Source organism: Malurus melanocephalus, unplaced genomic scaffold (assembly GCF_030028575.1).
Source record: "Malurus melanocephalus ecotype Western Australia unplaced genomic scaffold, MMel_1.1 scaffold_18, whole genome shotgun sequence".
NCBI lineage: Eukaryota > Metazoa > Chordata > Aves > Passeriformes > Maluridae > Malurus > Malurus melanocephalus.
In genome coordinates this window covers 2,794,363-2,800,240 of record NW_026623250.1, presented here as the reverse complement: position 1 = coordinate 2,800,240, position 5,878 = coordinate 2,794,363, and positions in this window count along the sequence as shown.

Sequence of the window (5,878 nt, the reverse complement as noted above, 5' to 3'; positions counted from 1 at the left end):
TGCTGTCAGCTTCCTGAAAGCAAGTTTAATTCAGTTACCGTGGCTGGCATTTAAAACTCTCTGTGTTTCTAATCCTGTATAACTCCAGSTAAAAGAAAAAACATCCTTTAGGCGTGTAGGTGCACATGCCCCATGATGTCTACATAGCAAGATTTTTGCTTCCGATTGACTGAATTATGCTATGACCAGGTGGCACTGCCATTCCTTAGTGCAACATGTGATGCTGGTTGCGTTGGATGTGATTCAGTGGAGGCAATGAGCTAAAATTACAGCAGGCACTCTCTGGTTCCTGTTGTTCTCATTAGGAGCCCGAATTTCCAACGTACATTGATGATTCCAGTTACAGGAGAGCTCTATGCAATTCACACCTGCGTGGGAGGTACAGGAAAGGCACTGCTCTGCTTACGTCTCACTTTTAAGCAGTGTTTTGGACAGCTTACTGGCTTGTACCGATTCTTGGAAGGAATCACACCCATTTTTGAAGAAAGAAAGCCCCTGCACACGTGGTGGTTTACAGTGGTCCTGCCAGGTCACAGCACAGATTCAGACCTAACCATGGCCTCCTCTCAAATGTGGCAAAGGTGTCAGCTTCATCTCTCTGTTCTGTTCCCAACATCCCAAACTGCTGCGTGGAGSCCAGGATCCTGGCCAAGCTGGAGACCTCAAGCTTTTGCAGGGTATCCAGAAAAGCGGACACATCAAGCCAAAATATCGGCCTGCTTATCCTTGCTCACAGCATGAAGTCATGAGAGAAGAAGGAACTTAAGGTGTGTGTTAGCCTTATCCTTATGCATATTCTCCATTTACCCAAAACTTTCAAGCGGTGTAAGAGTAGTTTGTAAAATTGTAAAATTGTTGTTGCCTTTGGCACAATTTTTGCTTTCATGTCAGGGTACCTGTGCGGCTGAATTAGACGCCTGGTCAAGGTACAGAACTGCCACGGGAAGTGAGTTCTGAGACTTGTGGAAAAAGAGTGTGCAAAGTTGGCCAATGGATATCAGTCAAGAGGAACTCGAGGAATAAGCTTTTCCCTACAGMGTGAGGAAGCTGGGTCTGGCCAGCACCAGGTGGACATGAGCAACCCAAACAAAAATAACAGCACCAAAACCCTGCCATGGTCAGAATGATGACCCCATGGTGGAGAAAATGAAGAAGGGGAGTGCTGTAATTTTGCCTGGGACAGGCTGGTAGGGCTCCCACTGCTTTGATGGGCATCACAYCCACTTTCCTGAGAGCTGGGCATGACCTGGTGCAGGCAAACGAGCTTACCCATGTTTGCCTTGCCCTGACACTGCTGCTTCCAGATACCCACAATCATCAGATGTCACAATGAGAAAGCACAAAACAATGCTACCTCATTTTTGCTACTTGTAAAAAACCATGAGATCATCAGCTCTGTTTCAATTCCCGCTTTTTTGGCAGGCTATGTACACCTGTTCAGAAGTCAGGGATGAGAAAAGAGGATGGGAGGTATCAGTCATTGCTTCAAATGRTTTGGCATTAACATGTCACCAGCGTATCAGGGGATTCATCAAAGTCAGGAATAGCAGGTGACTCACAGGCAGTGTCTGTGCTTTTGTGCATCCCTGGTTCAGGTAGCATATTCTCTCACTGGAATTTGTGTGTCATGCTAGTGAGATGGGGGATTTGTCAAGGCTGAATGCACCTGGGTTTGGCTGTCAGAGCAGTCTCCACGTGGTGCAGCTCGCTGGAATGGGGCCCTGAGTTATGTGTCCTGCTTGCAGTTGTGCCTGCCCGCCCCAGGACACAGCAGGGCACAGTGTGCACCATCCCAGGAGCAGCTCTGGTGCTGACACAGCTGCAGCTCAGGGCACACTCACACCCTCTGAGAGCTTCTTCAACGCTCAGGCTGCACAATTCCCATCCCAGCTCCTGGGCTCTGATCTAGGTCAGCACACACACTTGTTATGGGGATAGCTGAAAGAGACTGTGGGAAGAACTGTCCTGCAGTCAGTGCTTTTCTACATCCCTGAAGAAAAATGGAACAACTTTTCTCTCCCCCACACTCCATCTTTTTTGCTTTGTTCTCCAGCGTGGCAGACGGAATCCTTTCAGAGACAGATGGGATTCCCCAAGGAGTGCCATGCTCTGTATCAGGTGTGAGTGAGTTATGAGTGTCCTGGGGACCTGCTGGAGCAATCTTTGACTGCTCATTTCAGCAGCAGAGAACAGCGTGCTAKCCTCAATACTGTCTCTAATTAAATACTGGGAAAATGACCAGGCACCCAGACACAATATGGCTACTACAACGTTCCCCCATGTTCCAGGTGATACCCAGGCTGCAGAGGAAATTCCTTTGGTTGGGAGATCCCTCTATGGGATAGGGCAAAGCCCTGGGCTTTTTCCAGCAGCCAAAGGAAGCCAGCTTGCACAAAACTGCCCCTCATTATTTTTATTTTTCTATTCCTTTGTAGGACCCCAGCCTTGGAACACAGAGACTCTTGTCAGAGACCTGTGTCCAGGCCAGCCACTGCCCTCAGATGCATTCTCTGCTTGAACCCTTCCTGTGAAGAGCTCTCTGGAGTTAATAACTGGCTCCATCTACATTTTATTTTGGTGCTACTTTAAATTACCGGCTCAGACCCAGCCAAAAGACCCCCTTGCCAGGCTGGAGGGTGAGCCTGGACTGACTGCCTGCAGACCCCTGGGAAACAAAAACACCCACCTCAGTCACCTCTTGGCTGATTCTGGGGTGGTCTGGGCACACACTCCTGCCTGAGCAGCCCACACTAAGATAYTCTGTGGGCATCAATGCTGATTTTGTTTCCCACTCAGACCACAGTGGCCATCTCTCCAAATGCAGTGTGAGAAAAGGTAGAATCAAACAGGGCTTCATAGCATGGTCCAAATCATTAAATTTACACAGCATTAGATTTAACAGGTGTCCTTGCAGCTGGTGGCAAGCTTCTTCCCTGTCTCTTCCAGACAAATGCAAATAGCTTCATTGTAGACTGAAGATGTTCTTTCTCCAGATGCAGCTCAAAACCAGCCTGAGACCAGGTTTCTTCCCTTTCCAATTGCATCACCTGGCACTGAAAACCAGCCTTTATACATTTTTACATTCCTGAGCTTCCTTGATCCATCCCTCAATTCTACCTGGGCACTCGAGTTTGACTTTTCTCCTGTGCTGACATCTGCCAAGCTCATCTTTTTTACCTTTCTTTTGTTGTTTTTTTTTCTCAATTTCCCAAGCAGAGGTCTGCTGGGTGCTTCAGCGCAGGATGTCTCCCTTATTCTGATGAACAGCTGTGGCACAGAGCCTGTGTGAGCCACAATGACCCTTCCCAGTCCATCCTGCACAAAGTGTGAACAGTGCCAGAGTTGTGGCAGCTCCACCTGCCCGGGATGTGGGAGCCTGTGATGACAGCACAGCATTTACCCTGGGTAATTTACCCTGAGCATCGTCATTCTGTGTTTTTGCACAATCCCACCTCCAGTGTCAGTGCCATCAGTGATGCTGGGCTTTGTATGGCAATGGCTGAGTTGGGGGCAATGTTCCCTGGGGATGCTCTGGGAGAAGGACCTTCCTTCCCTGGGGATACAGGAGCCAGGCCAGGGGTCCCACATTTCTGTGTCCTTTGTCAGAGTCATCAGAAGGAACCAAGCACTTCCTGCTATCTGGAGTGAGACAGCACTTTGCTGCTTATGCCCAGAGCGAGGGGAAGGGTCTCTCAGGGCTGTGTTCATCCCCCAGCCCTCTGCCCTTCAGCAGAGCTGGAGCAGTGGGACCAGCACAGCAGTGCCCAGCTCCCTGCACAGCCCCGTGCCCAGCAAGGTGAGGTCAGTCAGAGCCTGCAGGTCCCGCATTGCAGCTGTCAATAAACATTTACATKTTCCTTCCTCCTGCTGATGTTTTCCCAAGGGATGTCTTTTCCTATAGCAGTCTGACCAGACATTCACTCCTGGTAACTGCTGGAATTCCTCCAGGACAGACCCACTAATTGGCTCCTGTTTTCRGCAGAGCACAACTGCTCCACAGGAGAAGTGTGTTCATCCATATGTTCATGCAGCATTTCCTCTTTTCAACAAGCTTTTATGCATACATAAACATGTATACATGTACATCCGTGTGCATATACATTTACATGCTTTTTTGCACCATGCATAGGTCAGAAACAATAATCTTCCCTAGGGAACTGGTCTCAAAAGCTCACTTAGGTAGTAGCAATTTCTGTACTGTGAAAGCTTTTTGGAAAGCCCTGACTTGCAGACTTGCACAACCACCTCTGCTAAACTAAAGCTTGTTAAGTGATGTCCACCAACCAGCCACAATCRAAAAATAACCCATGATCTCAATGTGGATAATTGCTCAAGGGAGTCAGACATTAATTTCCCTCTGTATCACAGTGAGTTGCTACTTTGTCTTGGTGAGAAGGGGTGATAAAAGAAGATGTAGAGGAACTAAAAGAGGATCCTAAACTGCCATACCAGTCTTCATCACAGCTTTCCAGTGGACTTACTCCACCCAAACTATCCTGTAGACATTCCCCCAAGGAGTTTTTCCCTCCTTGTCCCAAGAGTGGGACAGAAGAAGGTTCTTCCCTCACCCTATAAGTAAATTATGGCCCGCGTCTCAACACTTGCTGGACATGTAGGCTTGCCACTGCCCTGAAGATGTTCCCAGCATCCCCTCATCCACCATTTCTCTATGTGCTCAGATACTCACTACARCATAATTCCTCAACCAGGATTATGATCCCCTGCAATTCTCTGCATCAGGCATCCCTGAGAGATGTTCCAGGTGGGACTAGGCAAGCAGCAGAGCTGGGGACCTTTGCAGAGCAGGTCCAGGAGGCTGCAGGGCACCAAGGCCTGGGCAGCCCTTATCTTGCTGCAGCCTGCCTCAGGAACTCAGGCATTTTTAGCTGCTGTTTAGGATATTCTCGGAAGCCTCACATTTCCCCTCCACCTTGCGTGGTGCCTCCAGTGAGAGGCACAGRTTCCTGGTCACTTCTCAGATTCCTGTTCACTCCTCTCACACACAGAGCAATCCTTTCCTGAGCAGTGGTGTGACAGCAGCTGTGAGGATCTGCAGACATGCCCTTTGGCTGTGACAGCAGACAATGGCCAAGCCCCCCTTCCCCACGGTGTTAATTATTAATGAAGCTGAACATTGGTGCAATTCATCTAAAGCCGCACAAATAAGAAARGAATGATTCACACCTGCTCTTGCTAATGCTTTCAGATTTGCTGGATTTCCAGTGGCCAAAAATTAAATCCCCTTTCCCTCCCTCTTTTCTTTCTAAATCAGGTACAAAGCTCTATCCTGCTAGAGGAAAGTTGAATTTATCAGGGAATGGTGATCTCTAGACGACACCATCAAGTCACATAGGAAACAGCCCAATAGCAATACCTGGAAATGCAACACAGGGTTTTGGATAGGAAGTCTACTTCAAAGGGATTTCTGATGCATTTTTCACAATAACATGCTGTTCTGTACGGAAATGTGTAGAGATTAGCCTGTGCCTAAAGCAGTGTTTTCCTTCCACTGTGAGCACAAAAATGCCATCACATCAGCCAGTGCGTGGCCGAGCTGCTCCTCTGGCAGAGGATGTGAAGCCCAGGGCTGGGGCACAGCTGGCAGCACCCCTGCATCGAGAGACCCCACAGGGACATCACCTATCCCCAGAAAGCAGTGGGGATACACTTACTGCTACTGGGTAGCTACTGAAAGGGGAAGGGGAGACACTGGGATCTCACCTCTGTTCTCCCTGGATCCTGTACAGCAAAGTTTGGGATCACCACCAAAGGATACCTTGTGCTAAAAGGAGCAAAATTCTAATGTCTGGTCCCCTGGAAAATAAATACTATTAATGATGCCGGGGAGGGCTGTAACTACAAGGAGAGATGCAGGAAT